The sequence below is a fragment of the Chiloscyllium punctatum genome, chromosome 24 (genome assembly GCF_047496795.1).
Source record: "Chiloscyllium punctatum isolate Juve2018m chromosome 24, sChiPun1.3, whole genome shotgun sequence".
In the NCBI taxonomy this organism is placed as follows: domain Eukaryota; kingdom Metazoa; phylum Chordata; class Chondrichthyes; order Orectolobiformes; family Hemiscylliidae; genus Chiloscyllium; species Chiloscyllium punctatum.
In genome coordinates this window covers 16,790,414-16,812,335 of record NC_092762.1, presented here as the reverse complement: position 1 = coordinate 16,812,335, position 21,922 = coordinate 16,790,414, and positions in this window count along the sequence as shown.

Genomic DNA, 21,922 nt, shown 5'->3' with positions numbered 1-21,922 from the left:
TCCTCTCTGTGTGTGTGTACGTGTCATATCCTCACAGTATGTGTTTGTGTGTCCCCCCTTCACTGCGTGTCCCTCACTCACTGTTTGTGTGTGTGTCAATCCATCGTGTTGTGTATTTGTGTGTGTCTCTCTCTGGCTGTGTATCCCCCCCTGCTGTGTGTGCGTGTGTCACTCTCTTGCTCTGTGTGAGTGTGTGTGTGTGTGTGCGCGCGTGTGTGTGTCCCTCTAGATGTGCACGCGTGTGTGTGGCCTTCCCTCTTGTGTGTGCATGTGTCTCCCCCTCACTGTGTTTGCAAGTGTTCCTCTCTTGCTCTGTTTGTGTGTGTGTGATTGTGTGTGTGACCCTCCCTCTCTGTGTGTGCATGTGTCTCACCCTCGCTGTGTTTGCGAGTGTTCCTCTCTTGCTCTGTGTGTGCGTATTTGTGTGTGTGTGTCCCTCCCTCGCCATGTTCGTGTGTCCCTCTCTCGCTGCGTCTTTGGGTTTGTGTGCTTGCGCATGTCCCTCCCTCACTGTGTGTGTGTCCCCCACTTGCTATGAGTATGTGTGTCCCTCTTGCAGTGTGTGTGCGTGTCCATCCCTTGCTGTTTGTCTGTTTGTATCCCCTTAACTGTGTGCATGTGTGTGTGTCCCACCCTCACTTTGTGTGTGTGTGTCCCTCTTGCTCTGTGTGCGCGTGTCACTCCCTTGCTCTTTGTGTGTGTGTGTGTGTGTGTCCCTCCATTGCTCTTTGTGTATATCCCCTCATTGTGTGTGCGCTTCTCCCCTCGCTGTGTGAGTGCGTGTCCCTCCCTCGCCATGTCTGTGCGTGTCCCCTCTCGCTGTGTATGCATATCCCCTCTCAATTTCTGTAAACGTGCCCTCCCCCTCGCCATGTGTGTGTTTGTCCCTCCTTCCCTGTGTGTGTGTCCCTCCCTCGCTGTGTGTCTTTTTGTATGTCCCTCCCTCGCTGTGTGTGTGCATGTCCTTCTCTCACTGTGTTTGTGTGACCTTCCCACGCTGTGTGTATATGTCCTTCCCTCACTCGCTGTGTGTGTGTGTGTGTGTGTGTGCGCGTGTCCCTCCCTCGGTGTGTGTGTGTGCGCATCCCTCCCTCGCTGTGTGTGTGTCCCCGTCCCTCGCAGTGTGTGTGTGTCCCTCCCTTGCTGTGTCTGTCTGTATTCCCCTCACTGTCTGTGTGTTTGCGTGTCCCTCCCTCGCTTTGCGTATGTGTGCCCCCTCTCAATTTGTGTGCACATGCCCTCCCCCTCGCGGTGTGTGTTTGTCCCTCCTTCGCTGTGTGTCCCTCCCTCACTGTGTGTGTGCGTGTCCCACCCTCGCTGAGTGTGTGCGTGTCCCTCCTTCGCTGCGTGTCCCTCCCTCGCTCTCAATTTGTGAGCACATGCCCTCAATTTGTGTGTCCCTTGCTCGCTATGTGTGCGTTTGTGTGTGTGTGTGTGTTCCTCCCTCGCTGTGTGTCTGCGGGTAATCCCCTCACTGTGTGTGTTTGCGTATCACTCCCTCGCTGTGCGTGTGTGTGTCCGTCCCTTGTGTGCGTGTGTGCATTTCCCTCCCTTGCTCTGTGTTTGTGTGTGTGTGTATGTGTGTGTGTGCGTGTCCCTCCTTCGCTTTGCGTGTGTGTGAGTGTGTGACCAGCTTGCTGTGTGTGTGTGTCCCACCCTTGCCATGTCTGTGTGTGTCCACTCTTGCTGTCTGTGTGTACCCTCTCTCAATTTCTGTGCACATGCCCTCCCCCTCGACATGTGTGTGCGTGTCCCTCCTTCGTGGTGTGTGTGTGTCCCTCCCTCACTGTGTGTCTGTGTGTATTCCCCTCACCGTAAGAGTGTGTGTTTGTCCCTTCCTCGCTGTGTGTGCGCATCTCTCCCTTGCTCTGTGTTTGTGTGTGTATGTGTGCGTGTCCCTCCTTCGTTTTAGGTGTGCGTGTCCCCGTCCCTCTCTGTGTGTATGTGCGCATCCCTCCCTCACTGTGTATGTGTCCCTCCCTCGCCGTGTGTCTGTCTGTATTCCCCTCACTGTGTGTGTGTTTGCGTGTCCCTCCTTCGCTTTGCGTGTGTCTGCCCCCTCTCAATTTGTGTGCACATGCCCTCCCCCTCGCGGTGTGTGTTTGTCCCTCCTTCACTGCGTGTCCCTCCCTCGCTGTGTGTGTGCGTGTCCCTCCCACACTGATTGTGTGCGTGTCCCTCCTTCGCTGCGTGTCCCTCCCTCGCTGTGTGTGCGTGTCCCTCCCTCGCTGTGTGTGTGCGTGTCCCTCCCTCACTGCGTGTGTGCGTGTCCCTCCCTCGCTGAGTGTGTGCGTGTCGCTCCCTCACTGCGTGTCTCAGTGTGTCCCTCCCTCGCTGAGTGTGTGTGCGTCGCTCCCTCACTGCGTGTCTCAGTGTGTCCCTCCCTCACTGTGTGTGCATGTCCTTCCCTCACTGTGTCCATGTGTGTCTCCCTTTTCTGCGTGTCTGTGCGTGTCCCTCCCTCGCTGTGTGTGTGCTTGTCTCTGCCTCGTGTGTGGGTATCCCTTTCTTGCTGTGTGTGTGCGTGTCCCTCCCTTGCTGTGTGTGTGCATGTCCCTCCCTCGCCGTGTGTCTGCGGATAACCCACTCTCTGTGTAGTGCGCGTATCCCTCCCTCACTGTGTGTATGCGTGTCTCTCCCTCCCTATGTGTGTGTATATGTGTCCCTCCCTCGCACTATGCGTGTGTGTTAGTGTGTCCTTCCTTCACTGTGAGTCTGCGGGTAACCCCCTCTCTGTGTGTGTTTGCATATAACTCCCTCGCTGTGCGTGTGTGTGTCCGTCCCTTGTGTGCGTGGGTGCATATCATTCCCTTGTTCTGTGTGTGTTTGTGTGTTTGTATGTGTGCGTGTCCCTCCTTCGCTTTGCGTGTGTGTGTGTGTGTATCCGTCCCTTGAGTGTGTGACCAGCTTGCTGGGTGCATTTGTCCCACCCTTGCCATGTCTGTGTGTGTCCTGTCTCGCTCTGTGTGTGTGCCCCCTCTCAATTTCTGTGCACATGTCCTCCCCTTCGGCATGTGTGTGCTTGTCCCTGCTTCGCGGTGTGTGTGTGTCCCTCCCTCACTGTGTGTCTGCGTGTATTCCCCTCACCATAAGTGTGTGTGTTTGTCCCTTCCTCGCTGTGTGTGCGTGTCTCTCCCTTGCTGTGTGTTTGTGTGTGTGTGTGTATGTGTGCGTGTCCCTCCTTCGCTTTACATGTTTGTGTCCCCGTCCCTCGCTGTGTGTATGTGTGTGTCCCTCCCTCGCTGAGTGTGTGTGTCCCCGTCCCTCGCAGTGTGTGTGTGTCCCTCCCTTGCCGTGTGTCTGTCTGTATTCCCCTCACTGTGTGTGTGTTTGCGTGTCCCTCCCTCGCTTTGCGTGTGTCTGCCTCCTCTCAATTTGTGTGCACATGCCCTGCCCCTCACGGTGTGTGTGTTTGTCCCTCCTTCGCTGTGTGTCCCTCCCTCGCTGTCTGTGTGCATGTCCCTCCCTCACTGTGTGTGTGCGTGTCGCTCCCTCGCTGTGTGTGTGCGTGTCGCTCCCTCACTGCGTGTCTCAGCGTGTCCCTCCCTCACTGTGTCCGTGTTTATGTCTCCCTTTGCTGCATGTCTGTGCATATCCCTCCCTCGCTGTGTGCGTGTCTCTCCCTCGCTGTGTGGGTGCGTGTCTCTTCCTCGTGTGTGCATATCCCTTTCTTGCTGTGTGTGTGTGTGTCTCCCTCTTTCGCTGTGTGAGTAATCCTGATCTGTTGAACTCACTCCATGCCTGTGCCTCTCCCAATCCAGTCCCTACAAAACCCACTATCTATTTAACACCCTCCTGTCACTATCACCCCCATGTCAATTTAAGCTCCTCCTGTGTCTCCACCATCTACCCATCTCCATAACCTTGTCCAGCTCTTACACCACTATCTGTTTAAACGTCACCCTCCCCTACAACTTCCTCCTGTTTGTGCGATTCTCCCTTATCTGTGAAACTGTTTCTGACCAAAATTGTTATCCCAGTCTCTGAAAAGAAATCCAGATTCCACAGTCTCCATAACCCCCAGAACCTAAGCCTTCCTATGTCTATAAACATCTTCAATCACGACTCCCCTGCATATCTCAGTTTGTTCTTCCAGTCGATACAAACATCTTTATCTCTGTAATCTGTTCAGCTCCCTAAAACAGTCCCTGTCTGTGATCCAGCCCTGGTCTACAAACATCCTTATCCCTGTAAACTTCTCCATCCCTCCCAACATTCCCATCTCCATGAACCCCTGTCAGCCCTACAGCTCTCCACATTTCTGTAACCTCCTGTGGGTCTATGGTCCTTCCTCTCTGTGAAACCATCTCCAGTCCCCACATCCCTCCCAGACTGATTCCTCTGCTCCAGATCAGACCATTCCTGTCTCTGTAAACACCTCCTCTCCTGTCAACTCTTCCCATTTGTGTAACCTCGTTCAGCCCCCATACTCTCCAGCTTCCTGAATCCTCTTCCTGCATTGCAACCAAAACCACATGTTTATGTAACAACTACCAGTGCTTACACCCTCCCCAACTCAGTAACCACTTACAGTCCTAACAAAACAACTAAACTGAAACCTCTCATTTCCCTACAATCTTCCCTCCCTCCCTCCCTCCACAAAGGCTTTATCTCCATGAAACCTCACAATTACTGAAGCCTCCTTTTGGCATTGCAACCCTCCTAATGTCTGCAAAATCCTCCTGTCCTGATATCCCTCCTTATCTCTGTAACTCCCACTACCCTCCAGTGTCCTTCTGGGGAACATGGCAGAGGAGGGAAGATTTGTAAAGTCCAAGCCATGTTACGGAGGTAGAATTCTGGGAATTACAGATTTGTTCCAATGTCTGTGGTGTGCAGATTATTGGCGAGGACTCTAAAGACAGGATTTATGACTACTTGGAAAACCATAGTTAAATTAGCCACAGTCAGTATGGGTTTGTGAGGAGTCAGGTGAGGCCTCACAAACCTTATTGAATTCTTTGAGGATATGGCAGAATATGTTGATGGCTCATTCGGAAAAGAAGGAAAATTGGGATACAGGGAAATCTGTCTGTCTGGATACAGGATTGGATGGCCGAGAGAAGACAGAGGGTGGCAGCAGATGGACAGTATTCAGCCAGGAGCTCAGTGACCAGTGGGGTTCTGTAACAATCGGCTCTGGGACTCTGCTCTTTGTGATTTTTGTAAATGACTTTGATGTGGATGTTGGAGAGTGGGTTAGTAAGTTTGCCAATAACATGAAGGTTTGTGGAGTCGTGGGTAATGTGGAGGGCTGTTGTAGGTTGCAATGGGACATTGACAGGATGCAGAGCTGGGCTGGAAGTGGCAGATAGAGTTCAATCTGGAAAAGTGTGAAGTGATTCATTCTGGAAGGTCGAATTTGAATACCGAACACAGGGTGAAAGGCAGAATATTTGCCAGTGTGGAGGAACAGAGATCATGGGATCTATGTCCATAGATCCCTCAAAATCGCCACGCACGTTGGTAGGGTTGTTAAAAAGGCGTATGTTGTGTTGGCTCCCCTGAGAAGGGGGATTGACTGTAAGAGCCGTGAGGTTTTACTGCATCTTTATAGCGTCCTGGTGAAACCACACTTGGAATATTGTGTTCAGTTCTGGTCCCCTTTACAGGAAGGCTGTGCAAGTTTTAGAGAGTGTACACAGGAGATTTACCAAGATTCTGCCTGTAATGGAGGGCATTTCTTATGGAGAAAGGTTGAGGGACCGAAAGCTTTTTTCATTGGAGTGAAGAAGGGGGCGGGGCGACTTTGTGGAGGTGAACAAGTTGATGAGAGGCACAGAGTGAGTAAATTGTCAGAGACTTTTCCTCCTATGGCATAAATAGCTATGACAAGGCGGCATAATTTTAAGGTGAATGGAGGATGGATAAGAGGATAGAGAATGGTAGGTGGTTGGATGGACTGCCAATGGTGGTAGTAAAATTAGACACATTCGGGACATTTAATAGACTCTTGGACAGACACATGGATAATAGTAAAATGAAGGATATGTAGTTTACTTTGATCTTACAGTTGGATAAAAGGTTGGCATGAAATCATGGCCGAAGGATCTTGGGAGAACTGTTCTGTGTTCTGTCTGGTCAACTGGGTAATAAGCTCAGATCATTGCAAAAAGGATATGGCATTCAGGAGGAGCTAGTGAACTGGACACAAAATTTGCTTGATAGTTGAAGAGAGAGGGTGATGGGAGACATGTTGTTTTTCTGACAGGAGGCATGTGACCAACAGTGGAGTGGGTCCCCTGTTGTTTGTCATTTGGATAAATGGTTTGGATGGGAATATTGGTTTCCTGGTAAGTAATTGTTTTGGGTGACACTGAAATTGGTGATAAAGTGGACAGTGAAGAAGGTTATCTATGATACAACAGGATGAACAGTACTGCTGGGATAGTGGGCTGAAGAATAGCAGATGGAGTTTAATTAGATAAAGGTGAGGTGTTCCATTTTGGTGGAACAAACCAGGGTGGGACTTGTACAGTTAATGTTCGGGCCCTGGGTAGTGTTATCAGTCAGAGACCCAGGGATGCAGGTACACAGTTCTTTGAATGTGGTGTCACAGGTAGACAGGCTGGTGAAGCAGGCGTTTGGGATGGTTACCTTCATTGGGGAGAGCATTAAGAGTAAGAGGTGGGATGTCATGTTGTGGCTGTAAAAGACATTGGTGGGGCCACCATTAAAACATTGTTGATCAGTCGAAGAAATCATCTAGTTCACTAACCTCCTTTAGGGAAGTTCATCAAATATTCTAACCTGGTCTGGCCGACATGTGGCTCCAGACCCACAGCAATATGGCTGACTCTGAGCTACCCTCTGGGTAATTAGCAGTGTGGTCAAAGAACGTTGTTCCAGCCAGTGACACCCACATCCCATGAATGAATAAATAAAAATACCTGTGTCCCTCCGTACCTCTGCAAACCCCTCCAGCTGCAGCAATCCGTCCTGGCTTTGTAACACCCTGACCACTCTCTGTAACACTCTCCCCACCTCCAGCACCTTCACCTCTCCCTGTTCCTATTGTGTCAATGAACCCTGACCGTGTCTCCCCTTCCCACAGCCCCCCTCCTGAGAGCAGACCCATTGTAATCCATTAACATTTACTCCTAAATCACTCTCTCACTTCAGGATTGTAAGTACTTTCTGGTGATCTTCTCAGCCTCATAATCTAGTATGATTCCCTTTGTCCTGAGTGAGGGATCAGTGGGAATTTCTTGCTGAGGTTTTTACTGTTTCAATTGAATGTCCTTTTGTTGAGTGTTTTATACTGTTCCTTCAAATGGTTTCCACTGTTCATTTACAGACACATATTTTGTTTCACCTGTTTACCTTGGTCAGTTCTCCTCTCAAACTCATGTAACTGGCTATTTTTGTTTCTAGTTGTAGCTTGTCCTTTCTATGATTCATTTTAAAACTTTATATTTCTTTAAACTGCACATTATCACAATTTCCCGAAGGATCTCTGCAGGTGACATGACTCGTTCACTAAGTTTCATTACTCGGTCGCTCTGCGATAGTTGTGTCCCTTAACAGTTGCACAATGTGTTCTTCAAAGAAACACTGAAAAAAAGTTAACTGAACTTCTCTTCCAATATCGATGTTGACCGTGTTATTGTCCCAGATTATATAAATATTGAAGTTTTCCAAAATTATCACAATGCTCTTGTTAAAAAAATTCAATGAGATCCTGTGTAATGCAGTGATGAGCAATGGAATGCTGTTCGGAGGCTAAAACTGTTCTGCTGCTTGTTTCCTTGGCAAGTAGTCGCCAGAATGTACATTCAGACTGAATCTACTTCATGATCTGAGGCCAAAAGCTCTTTCTGTAATGTCTTTGTTATCCATTATTGTTTGTGTTGTCCATTTTGCCTGAGTTTGCACAAGATTGTGAATCACTGAATATTTTTGTTCACCCTGTATTCATGTCTGCCAGCTGTCTAAATCTCTTTCATCTCTGTGTCTCAAATCCATCTACCTTATAACAGCGACGTTGTCCATTCAAAACAAAGCCACAACTTACTCTTTCCCACAATTTTCTGTCACAAATCTATTCGCTGATGTACAATTTTAGTTCAACTCTGTCCCTTTCTGCTCCGTTCTGCTTGTCTTCAGCTGCACTCACATACTGTTCCGATGCTCCATGTTTTCTCTCTGGATTTGGAAAGCTCCTTTCACCTGAAGCCTCTCCCTGCATTCTCTCTGTCATTTGAAAGCCCTGTCCATAAACCGACCCACATGACTTGCCAGGAAACTGCTCCCAGCACGGTTCCAGTGGGACCATCCTAATGGATTATTTATTGAATCAGGTATGGGATGTGGGTATCTCTGGCTAACCAGCCTTTCTTGCCCAGCCCTCGCTGACCTTGAGCTGAGTAACTTGCTCGACCATTTCAGAGGGTCTTTGAGAGGCAAACACATTGCTGTGGGGATGTCGTGCAGACCATATCAGGATGGGCAGATGTCTTTCCCGAAAGGACAATTGTTTGGGTTTTTTATACATCAGCAATGGTCTCATACTTATTTGTGGATTATTAATTACTATTTTTAAAATTATTGATTTCAAGTTCCACCATTTCTGATGGTGGGATTCAAACCTGTCTGCCCTGAACATTAGCTGAGGTTTTGGGTACCTGCTCTAGCAGTCATACCACTCGGCCATCACTTCACCTGCTCACGGGTTGCTCACTCCTGACCAGTTATATCAGTGCATGATATAACTGCGCTTTCTCTCATTCTCTCTCTCTCTCTCTCTCCTCTCTCTCCTCTCTCTCTCTCTCTTTCTCTCTCTTTCTCTCTCTCTCTCTCTCTCTCTCTCTCTCTCTCTCTCTCTCTCTCTCTCTCTCTCTCTCTCTCTCTATTGAAGCTACACCAGAACCTGAGGCAACAGAATTCTCCACCCCAGAGAGACGAGGCACCTACCTGCCCAAATTGAACATTTCTCGACCACTTCCCCTGGAAGCTCATTCCATAACTGCACCATCCTCTATGTAGAAACTTTTCTCCTAAAATCGCTTTTAAGTCTTTCCTCTCCACCCCAAATTTTTGCCCACTAGAACACAGAACATGACAGCGCAATACAGACCCTTCGGCCTTTGATTTTGCACCAACGTGTGGAACCAATCTGAAGCCCAAGTAGCCAACACTATTCCAATTCTTGTCCAGATGCCCATCCAATGACCGTTTAAATGCCCTTAAAGTTGGTGAGTCTACCATTGTTCCAGATAATGCATTCCATGCCCCGACTATTCTGAGTAAAAAACCTACCTCTGGCATCTGTCCCATATCTATTTATTAATATTTATGTCTACCTCAATGTAAAGCCATCTCCCCTCGTGTTAGGCATCGCCACCCAAGAGAAAATACTCTCACTGTCCAAACCATTTCAAATGCTGATTATCTTATATGTCTTAATTAATTGACCTCAAACACATTCTTTTGAACAAAAACAGCTTGAAGTCCCTCAGCCTTTCCTTTCATAAGACCTTCCCTTCATACTGGGTAACTTCCTAGTAAATCTGCTCTGAATCATTTCTAAAGTTTACACATCCATCCTGTAATGCAGTGACCTGAAAAAATGTGGCCACACCCAGACTTTTGTACAGATGCAGCATGATCTAATGGTTCTGAAACGCAACCCCTCTACCAAGACAAGCTCACACACTGAATGGCTTCTTAAAAAACCCATAAACCTGGGTGGAAACTTTCAAGGATCTCTGTACATGGACATAGAGATCTCTCTGTTCATCTACACTGCCAACAATCGTATCATTATCCCAGTACCCTGTGTTCCTGTTACTCCCTCCAGAGTGAATCGCCTCACACCTTTCCACATTAAACTCCATTTGCAAACTTACAGTCCAGCTGTGCAGCTTATCTAAACCTTTCTGTAACCTACAACATCCTTCGTCAATATCCACAACTCGACTGACCTTAGTGTCTTCTGCAAATTTACTAACCCATCCTTCAATGCCCTCATTCCGGTCATTTATATAATTGACAGCAACAGTGGACCCAAAACACATCCTGGCAGTACCCACCAGTAACTGAACTCCAGGATCGATATTTCCCATCAACTACTACCCTCTGCCTTCTTTCAGTGAGCCAATTTTTGATCCAAACTGCGAAATCACCCACAATCCCATGCCTCCGTATTATCGGCAAAAGCCTACCATGGGGAACCTTAACAAACGCCTTACTGAAATACATATACACCACACCAATTGCTTTACCCTCATCCATCTCTTTGTTCACCTTCTTAAAGAACTCAATAAGGTTTGTGAAGGCACGACCTACCCTTCACAAAACCGTTTCGACTATCCCTAATCAACTTACTCATCTCCAGATGATTATAAATCCTATTCCTTACAAGCCTTTCCAACACTTTAACCAGAATCGCTCCCAAATAAACCTTCTGGACTGGAAGCTGGTGTTGTGTGATTTTTAACTTTGCCCATCCCAGTCACCACCGGCTCCTCCACATCATGGTACCGTCAACTGGGTGAGTCTGTTTGAAGGAAAAGGAATGACTGGCAAATGGAAGCCTTTTTAAAGTGTCATATTAAGAATCCAGGGCAAATTTGACCCTGTTAGAGTGAAGGGAAAAGCTGGCAGGTTTAGGGATTCGTGGCTTATGAGGGATATTGAAGTCCCGGTCTAGAAAATGAAGATGGTATACATTGGATTTAAGCTTTCCATATCTACCTCACCTCGCTCACCAGACTGATTGACACAATCAATCTGTGAAGACCCTCCATTCATCGCAGGTCCCTGCAGCATTCCGATCTGTGGAACCCGCTCCAATGCCTGTGACTCTCCCAATCCAGCTCCTGGAAGATTCCCTATCTGTGACATCCAACCGTCGCAGCACACACCCTGTCAATGCAAGCTCCTCCAGTCTCTCCATCCATCTACCCATCTCTATAACCTTCTCCAACTCTTACACCCCTATCTGTGTAAACATCATCGTCCCCTACAACATTTCCCACTTTGACCAACTGTAAGAGATTACTAATGCTCCCTTATCTGTGAAACTGTCTCCAACCAAAATTGCCCTTGTTATCTCCTGGAAAATCTGTCCGATTCCACATCCTCCATGTCTATATTACCTGCACAACCCAAACCTTCCTGTATCTATAAACATCTACTGTCACGACTACCATCCATATGTCTGCATGTTCTTCTCGTCTGTACAACCGTCTTTACCTCTGTCATCTGCTCCGGTCCCTAAACAATCCCTGTCTGTGTAAACCTCCCCAACCTAACAACATCCTTATCCCTGTAAAGTGCTCCACCCCTCCCAATCTTCTTTGCTCAGTGAAACCCCTCCAGCTCTCCACATCTCTGCTGGATCCTGCAGTTCCACAAAACATCCCTCCATGTGGAACTTCCACCATAGACCACTACCCACCATATTTCTAATCCCCTGCTTATCCCTCTATATCTCTGTTCCCAGCTTCAGTCCCGACAATCCTACTTCCATATACAACATCATCAAGTCTTTGCAATCCTCCAGATCTGAGGAAACTCTAGCAGACATTGTCACTCCCTCATGATCTCTGACTGCCTACAGTGATTTGAAACTTCTGCAATTCAATAACATCTCCAGTCTCCGTGCTTCTGCCGATCATGGTGAACTGCTCCAAACTTCTCAACCCTCCCTGCCTGTGTTCATCATCAAGTTGATACAACTCGTCTCATGTCTGTAGTGCCCTGCAGACCCTACAATCCTCCCTGTTTTTGTGAATTCTGCCTATCACTATTACTGTCCCTATCTGTGTAATTGCCTCCAGTTACTACAGCCTCTTTACTGTGTAGCCCCTATCAGACCCTAAAGCCATGCTATCTGTGTAACCTCCTTCAGGTCTATATCCTCCAACTTGCTGAAACCTGCTGTCACCATTGCAATCCCCATTATTACTCAACATTGCTTTGTCTTTAAAACCATCCCTATCAGTGTGATCTCCTCCACTGCGTACAACACTCCCAGTCTGTGCAATGGGCGATGCGTGGTTTTATAAATGGGGAATTTTTAAAAAATCTCTTGGATTCTATATTTTGGTGTGACCATAATGGGCAGAATAGATAAGGGTGGGGTAGGCTAGTAACGGTCGAAGTATATTTGAAATTTAGGAAGCATTTTGATAAGTTTCAACAGGGGCTAAATATTAGCTCGGGAGAGAATAGGGACCCTGAAAGGTCAACGATGTGATGTATTGAACAGAGTTCACATTGGATAACAGGATGGTTTAAAATGAAAAAAGGTTGATAAAACCTTGGGACATGATCAGATGTATCCCAGCGCTCTGTGAGAAGCTCAGGAGGAATTTACAGGGCACCTGACAGAAATATTTGTATCATCAACAGCCACTACAGACCAGTGAGATTGATGGAAGAGTTGGGTAAGTTGTTGGAGAGATTCTGAGAGAAAAGATCATCATGCATTTGGAAAGGCAAGGATGGATCAGTGATAGTCAGCATGACTTTGCGCACAGGAAATCATGTCTCACAAACTGGATTGAGTGTTTGTGGAGGTAGAAAAGTGATAGATCAAGGCAGAGCAGTCGATGATGTCCACATTAACGTTAGCAAGGCCTATGACAAGGTTTTGCATGGCAGTCTGGTTAATAAATTTAGATCACTCATAACCAGGATCATTCACTAACTGGAAACAAAATTGGATTGACGGGAAGAGACTGAGCATGCTCATAGAGATTTGCTGCTCAAACTGAAGGCCTGTGACCAACGGTGTGTCATGGGGTTTGGTGCTGGGTAACTGTTGTGCATATTAGCTCGGGAGAGAATAGGGACCCTGAAAGGTCAACGATGTGATGTATTGAACAGAGTTCACATTGGATAACAGGATGGTTTAAAATGAAAAAAGGTTGATAAAACCTTGGGACATGATCAGATGTATCCCAGCGCTCTGTGAGAAGCTCAGGAGGAATTTACAGGGCACCTGACAGAAATATTTGCATCAGCAACAGCCACTACAAACCGTTTATATAAACGGTTTGGATGATAATACAGGAGTCATGGTTAGCAAGTTTGTAAGTGAGACTGGAAGTGGTGGTAAAGTGGACAGTGAAGAGGATTATCTGAGAGTGGGCCAGTGAATTTAGGAATAGCAAGTGGAGAAATACACAATGTTGCACTCTGGTAAGCTGACAAGAACTGGACTTGTGCTGTCAGAGACCCAGAGATGCAGGTAAAAGGTTCTTTGAAAGTGGTGTCACAGGTAGACAGGTTGGTAAAGCAGATGTTTGGGATGCTTACCTTCATTGGTCAGTGCATTGAGATTAGGAGTTGTGATGTCATGTCATGTTATATCTGTACAGGACATTAGTGAGGCCATCATAAAAATAGTGTTGATTACCTGGAAAAACTTAACTGGTTCACGTCTGTCCTTTAGGGAAGGACATCTGTCATTATTACCTGACATCTGACACCATGGCTCACGTGTGACTCCAGACCCGAAGCAATATGGCTGAATCTGAGCGGCCCTCTGGGAAATTAGCTGTAGGTCAAAGAATGCTGACTCAATCAGTGACATCCTTATTGAATGAATGAGTAACTAAAAAAAAGGGCCCCTCCATACCACTGCAATCCCCTCCAGCGCAGCAATCTGTACTGGCTTTGTAACACCGTTCAGGCCCTTGCCCATCTCTGTAACACTCTCACCACCTCCAGCACCTTCACCTCTCATTGTTCCTATCATCTGATTAAACCCTGACAATGTTTCCCCTTCCTACTTCACGAGAGTCAGCCTCGTTTGTGACCCACCGCCAATGAGATGGTGAGATAGGGAAGTTGAATTCCCTTTCAGTTGTCCTACTGTCTTTGTTACAAATTCCAATAATTCCCTGTCCAATGCCATGCCTCACAATGTAATGCTGTAATGGGGTCTTAACACTGCCCTTCACCTTCTGTGTTCTGACTCTTATTACCCAGACTTTGGTTTCCTAATGATTGATAATCAGAGGCCCCATATAATCCCATTGTTATCCCGAACGATGAGAGTTCCCCGTTCTCCTTCCCACTCTGCCTGACTTTCCACAATGTTGTGTAGCCGTGAATATTAAGGCCCCACCTTTTATTCACCCTGTGACCACGTCTCCCTGATGGTGATTAGATAGAAATCACAGTCACACGAGCATATCCCTTATTACAAATGCTTCGTGCATTCAAGTTATGAAACAGTAATTTACTTTAGAAATCACAAATTCCTGTCACAAACCTATCTGCTGATGTATAGTTTTAGATAAACTTAGTCTCTTCCTGTTTCTTCCTGCTTTTCCTCAGCCACAGCCCCATGTTTCAATATTTGAACATTTCTGTATGAAATTGGGAATTTCCTTTCAGCTGAGCCCTGTCCCTCCTTGTCTGTGTCAGTTTAAAGCACTCTGCATTGTCCTAGTCATATGATTGACCAGGACACACACTGGTCACAGCACTGAACCATCTCAATAAAATAGCTGACTCCTCCCTGAGTACTGGTAGCAGTGCCCACTGCATCAGACCCACTTCTTCTGACACCATGGTTTGATCCTGAAATCTTCCAGCACTCTGGTGATATCACTCAGTCTCTCCATATGTGGTATCCCTCACTGTGTGGGTCTAATTGCTGCTTCTGTCAGCATCTCTCACTCTTACAGCTACTCCAGATCTGGAGCCAAAAGAATCCTCCAATCTGCAACAGTACAGACCAGGGATGGAAACTGGGATTTTTGTGATCTCTGCTGGACTCAGTGCTACTCTACATGAGTTATCCTCACTGCTTCAGTTTAATTTCCCATTCTGTCCATTTATGTCTCATGCAGGTAATCAGGATGTTTCTAACCCCTGTCTCATCCATCACCTCATTGAAGACGCTTGGCCAGCCAGAGAGAGATGGAGAGGGAGATCTGGAGCCTTCAGTAAATCCTGCAGCCGGTAAGATCACTCACAGTAAACAACACAGGGTGGAGTTAGTGGCCATCTTTATTCAGACCTGGAACATAGGACATAGTTACAATGCTGGGCAAGGAACAGCAACATTCTAGGCTTCATTCCCACCATATTGTGAGGGCCCTGCTGTCACCTCTGCTGTACTGGAACTCCCTGAGACTGCACAGGAGGTCCCAGGCATCAGTCTTGGTACATACACTATGAGTGATGTCAGAAATATACTGCAGTCCCGATAATCCTTCCTCTATTTGGAATCTCCTCTAGTACACACAATGCTGTCTGTCTCTGTCAGGTTTTCCTATCCCTGACACCCTAATCCCTAAACTTCTCCAGTAGATACTAAATTCCTTCATACCTGTAATTGCCGAGCCCTGTCTATCCCTGTGAGCTCCTCCTACCAATGCCACCCTCCATATAAATGTGTTTTGTCTCCAACCTCTCCATCCATCCCAATCTGGGTAAACTTCTCCAGCTCTTACAACCCTTCCTTACCTCTGAAAAAAATCGTAACCTCCTTATTGTTCTACTAATCTTCGATCTTAATCTATTTAAACTTCACCCTCTCCCCACCAACCCTCCCGACCACAGGAACCTCGTTCATTTTGTTCAACGCTCCCCATTTGTGTAACTGTCTCCAACCCAGTAACCTGGCATTCTCCATTGCCTTCCTACCTATGCAGCCTCCAGAACCGAGAAGCCTTCTTAAATCTGTAAACATCTGCAGTCACTACAACCTTCCATATCTCTTTCAATATACACAATAATCTCCGACTGAAACACTCCCTGTCTGTGCGCCTCAGTCTGCCTGCCTCTCTTTATATCCATCCCTATCCCTATCTCCAGAATCTAATCCAGCTCCCTCTATCTCTTTAAATTCCTCCAATCCGCAAACCCCGTTGTCCCATGAACATTATTGCCCAGATTTAGCTTGAAAATCCTCGAGTCCCTGTAAGCCTCCCTATCTCTGCAACCTCTATCCATCCGTTCATCCCCCCCACTCCTGAAGAATGACACCCTGTATTCGCCATAAGGAAGATGGAATGACAGGGAACAGATATGATGGAACTGTCATTCCGGAGATGTAGCTGTAGAATGACCATCGCTGGGAAGGGAATATTGACGGGTTGTTGGGTTGTTGGCAAAAAGGCAACCAAGTTGTGAAGAAAGGATGAGGTTAATGCATTAATGAGAGAGCCACGTGGAACTGAAGTTCAAAATTTGGAGTCTATTTGGATGGAGCTGGGAATGAACAAGCAGCAGCAGCAATCATTGGCTGGAATTATTTTAAAGGAATCAAGCAGTGATGGGAATGTCAATATGGTTACAGTCAGGACACTGAAAGTACTTGTAGCAAGGGCAGTACAGTAACTGTGTGTGACAGTGGTCTCCATCCCAACTGGATAACTAATGAGTATCAGGGCTGTAATGGATGGAAGCCTGGGATTGGATACGAGATGGTTTTCTATAACATCATATCAAGGAGCCAGCAACAAATTTGTCCACTGGAGTTCAAATGCTGTATAATAATAAATATCCAATAGACCCATTTTAGAGGAGTTTTGTGAGGAAAGACCCATAGTGTTATAATGCAGACATTGAGTTCGAGTTAAGACCATAAGATGTCGGAGCAGGATGAGGCCATTTGGCCCATTGAGGATGCTCTGCCCTTTCAATCAGATCATGGCTGATCTGATACTCTCCAACTCTACATTCCTGCCTTTTCCACAAAACCCTTGTTTCCCTGATCCATTAACATCTGACCATCTCTGCTGGCAATATTCTTATTGACCCAGCCTCGACAGACCCTTGCAGTCAGGAATTCCCACAAATTCCCTACCCTCTGAGTGAAGACATTCCTCCTCATCTCCATCTTAAATAGGTGAGCTCTTGCTGGGATTATCTGGCCGTCTGGTTACACATTCTCACACAATTGAAACGAAAGGAAGTGACAAAGGTAATTATTGCAGATGATATGAAAATTGGTGGAGTTGGGGTGAATGGGCAAGGAGATCCAAGGTTGCAGGAGGTTACAGATCAGTTGGAAAGATGTGCAAAGAAATGGCAAAATGAGATTAATCTGTACAAGTGTAAGGTCATGTCAAATTCAAGAAGTAAGTTAGGATACTGAGGGACATTGATATAGAGAAGGATCTTGGAGCACTGAGTGGTAAGGACCTAGGGAGTGTTCCTGAGCAAAGAGACCTTGGAGTCCAGGTTCATAGTTCCTAGCAAGTATGATCCCAGGTAAATAGGATAATGAAGAAGTTGTTTATTGTGCATGCGTTTACTGATCAGAGCACTGAGTAGAGGAGTTAGGAGGTCATGTTGTGGCTGTACAGGACATTGGATAACCCACTTTTGGAATATTGCATGCAGTTCTTGTCCTCTCTCTATCAGAAGGATGTTGTATAAATTGCAAGGTTTCAGAAAAGATTTACAAGGATGTTGCCAGGATTGGAAGATTTGAGCTAAAGGGAGAGGTTGAATGGGCTGTGGCTACTTGAGGCTGAGGGGTGACCATATAGAGATTTATACAACCATGAGAGGCATGGATAGGTTTAACAGACAAGGTCTTTTCCCTGAGGTAGTGGAGTCCAGAACCAGACGGCCGAGGTTCAGGGTGAGAAGGGAAATATATAAAAGGAACCGAAGGGGCAACGTTTTCAGGCAGAGGGAGATGCGAGAATGCAATGAACTGCTAGATGAAGTGGTGACTGGTATAATTACTGCATCTAAAAGGCATCTGGATGGGTATACGAACAGGAAAGGTTGAGAGGGATTTGGGCCAAGTGCTGGCAAATGAGACAAAATTATGTTAGCGTATGTGGGCAGCTTGAACGAGATGGACTGAAGAGTCTGTTTCTGTGCTGTACATCTCTATGACTTTAAATGTTTTGTACTGTCCATTTCCAGCCACACATTTCACTGTTTCCCCTGTTTACCTTGGTCAGTTCTCCTCTCAAACACATGTCAATGGCTTTGGTTGTGATTGTAGGGTGTACTTTATGGTCACTTTAACAATCCATCATCTCACTGAATTCCACTACATTACAATTTCCCAGAGGCTATCTCAGTGTGACATTACTCCTTCACTCAGCTTCTTCACCCAACGGTCGATCTGAGATAGTCACGTCCCTGGCCATTTACACAATATGTTATTCAAAGAAACATTGACACAAACACTTGAAGAGGAGTTCGGAGAATATCATTTTTGACAAAGATTGAAGTCTCCCAAAATGATCACATTGCCTTTGCATTAGACAGGAATTCATTGGAAAGTGTAACAGTGTTGAGCAATGAAATGCTATCAGGCAGCCGAAAAACTGTTTTTGACACGGGTAACTCATAATCTGCATTCAGGCTGATTCAGCTGCATAATCCGATGCCAAATGCTTTCTCTGTAATGTCTTTGTTACCCATTACTGTCAGGGTTTTCCATCCTGCACTCACTGAGACCCCTCAAGGATGGGTACAATTGAATATTTATGTTCCACCTTTTGCTTCTCCTCTAATCACATCTTCCTGGTGACTAAATCTTATTTATCTCTGTGTCACAAGTGTATTACCTTATTGCAGATACTTTGTCCATTCCAAAAAAAGAACATTGTAATTGACTTTTTCCCAGAATGTCCTGTCACAGCCTAATTCGCTGATGTACAGTTTTAGTTAAACTCTGTCCCTTCCTGTTCCTTTCTGCTTGTCTTCAGCCACATTCCCATGCTGTTCCAATGTGTCCCCTTTTCTCTTTGGATTTGGAAAGCTCCTTTCACCTGAACCCTGTCCCTGCATCTTCTCTGTCAATTAAAGCTCTGTCCATAAACCCACCGTCATAATTTGCCAGGACACTGGTCCCAACAGTGTTGTTTTTAATTCACTCCATGGGATGTTGCTGTCTCTGGCTGGCCAGCATTTCATGCCCACCCTCGAGCTGCCATTGAGCCGAGTGCCCTGTGAGACTATTAGAGAAGGCAGTTTAGAGTCAACCCCATTGCTCTGGGTCTGGAGTCATATGTAGGTCAGACCAGCTGCCTATCGCAGATTTCGTTCCTGAAAGGATATCGAGCATTCAGATGGGTATCCCTGCCACTGTTATTAAATTCTGGATGAACACTCTAGTGAGAGTAGCACTAGGCCATCGCCTGTCCCACTGATAGCTCCCTCATCCCTGAGTACTGATCCCAGTGCACCATGAATCAAAACCCTTCTTCTTGACCATTGTTTGATCCTGATACTTTCCTGCAATTTGATGCTATCACTCAGTCTCACTCCATGTGGTATCTGTCACTGTGAGAGTCTAATTGCTGCTGGTGACTGCAGCTTTTGTAGTTACTCCAGATCCTGAGCCAACAGAACTCTCCACTCCAGAGAGACGCAGCAGCACAGGCCAGGGATAGAGACTGGGATATTCCAGATCTCTGTGGTAGTCAGCGCCATTCTCCCTGTGCAACCCTCACTGCATCAGTCTAATTTCCAATTCTGTCAATACTCTGTCTCCTGCCGGTACTCAGGATGTTCCTGACTCAATAAATCTCTCAATTGCTGGGTGTGTCATTCATCATCTCATTGAACACAGTTGGTCTGCCAGAGGGCAGGGAGATCTGGAACCTTCAATAAATCCTGCAGCAAGGTAAGATCACTCACAGTGAACAGAACAGAGCGAATTTAAGGGATCGAAGTTTAGTCCGGAAGACATGACACAGATATAGTGTTGATGGGTGAATACAGAGCATGATGGGTCAAGACTCAATCCACACTCTCTTGTTTACTTTCATCTCTGCTGTACTGAGCCTTCCTATGTCAATATAGGACGTTGACTGTTATCAATCCAGGCCTGTGCTGTCTTAGTGAGGATCAGGACAACAGAGGGTAAAGCAGGCCTCTCTTAAGAAAGTGGTATTAAAACCTGGGTCTTTCTGTTCTATATTCCCCCTCTCACACTGTCTCTTGTCTTGTGATAGAGTCATACAGCAAGGAGACATACCTTCCGTTCCAACGCATCTCTACCAGTGTCTTGGATGCTTGTAATTCACAGAAAAGTTCCAATTTCTGTAACCTCCACCCCTCCCATAATCCTGCTGTTTATTTGAAACCTACTCCAATGCTGACGATGCTCCCTATGTGTAATTTGCTCCAAACTCGGTAACGTGCCCAATCTCAGTAACCTCATCCTGCACTCAGTACAATAATCTCTCTTTCTGTAGTTTTCCACAATAACTACAGTCCACCCTGTCTCTGTGAAATCCTCCAGCCTGGACCAAAATACTCACCTGTGTACTTTCCCCAAGCCCCAAGAGAACATGATATCACTGTAACCTTCTGCAGGTCCGATCACATTCCTGCCTCCTGGCCTATAGCACCAGATGACCTCTGTAACCGTCTCCCATCCCGACCGGACTCCTTATCTGTGAAAAAACCTCCAGACCCTTTTCCAGCTGCAACAACACTTCCCATCTCTGTGTGCTCCTCCCTGCCCCTCAAGTACTCTCTCTTTGTGTAGCTCTGCAGTTTGGGATGGTTCAGTGGGAAGCATTGCTGCCTCACAGCGCCAGAGACACAGGTTCAATTCCAGCCTCGGGTGACTGTCTGTATGGAGTTGGTACATTGTCTCCGTGTCTTCATGGGTTTCCTCCCACAGTCCAAAGATGTGCAGGTCAGATAAATTGACCATTCTAAACTGACCGAGCGTTAGGTGCATCATTCAGAGGGAAGTGGGTCTGGCTGGATTACTCTTTAGAGAGTTGGTGTGGACGTGTTGGGCCGACGTGCCATTTCCATATTGGAGGGAATCTAATAAAATCTAAACTCTCCATCTGCGTTCTATATTAATGACCCTAAAAATATCCCTCTAACAATTAAACAGCTCCAAACATCCCAAACTCTGTAAACTATGACAGCTCCAACAGATATTGGTGTAACCTCTTCTGGAAACCCTCTCAACATATGGAAACCCCACAATCCTCCCTATCTGTGTAATCCAACAGGTCCCTGCATTACTCCCGATCTGTAGAACCCAATCCAATCCAGTTCCTACAAGACTCACTATCTGTGTAACATTCTCCCATCACTATCACCCATCCTGTCAATGTAAGCTCCTCTAGGATCTCCATCCATCTAATCATCTCCATAACCTTCTGCAGCTCTTGTACCCTATCTAGTAAATGCCACCCTCTTCTATAACCGTCCCTAAAGTAGGGACCATTCCACAGATTCATCACCGTCTGGCTGAATAAATTCCTCCAGATCTCCATTCTAAAGGGTTCTTCCTTCACTCTGAAGCCGTGCCCTTGAGCCCTGGTCTCTCCAGCAGTGAAAACATCTCCCCACCCCCATCCACTCCATCTAGGCCCCTCAGTATTCTGTAAGTTTGAATGAGATCCTGCCACCGCCGTCTCTAAAAATTCATCAAGTACAGACTCAGAGACTTCACCAGCTTCTCATATGACAAACTTTTCATTCTGGGCTCTTCCTTGTAAAACTAGTTCTTGTACCCCCTCACATCCTTTGTCCAGACTGTTAATGTACAACATGTACAGCGTGGTCCCAACACTGACCCCTGCGGAGTTCCCCTCGTCACCAGTTCCCATTGTGAAAACGACCCCTTTATACCTACTCTGTCTTCTGCTAATCAGCCAATCCTCTACCCATGCCAAGCATGTTGTTCTGAAACTGAACTTTTATTTCACAAACTCTGCTGGATTTGTTTTCCTGTCTGGCTGTGAATAAGCAGAGTAGATAAAAGGGATGAATGGTTTGTCGGGATTTTCAGAAACCTTTCAACAAGGTCCCACTGAAGATGTGGATAAGCAAAATTGGCAAATGTGGGATTGGAGGGAATGTACTGGCATGGATTGGGAATTCTATAACATAAAACTAAGTGGGAATAAATGGATTAGTGCTTGACCCCTAACTATTCACAAAGGGATTTGATACATTTGATGGATGGGCAAAATCTACTGCCTCCATGTTTGTTGCTGACACAGAACGA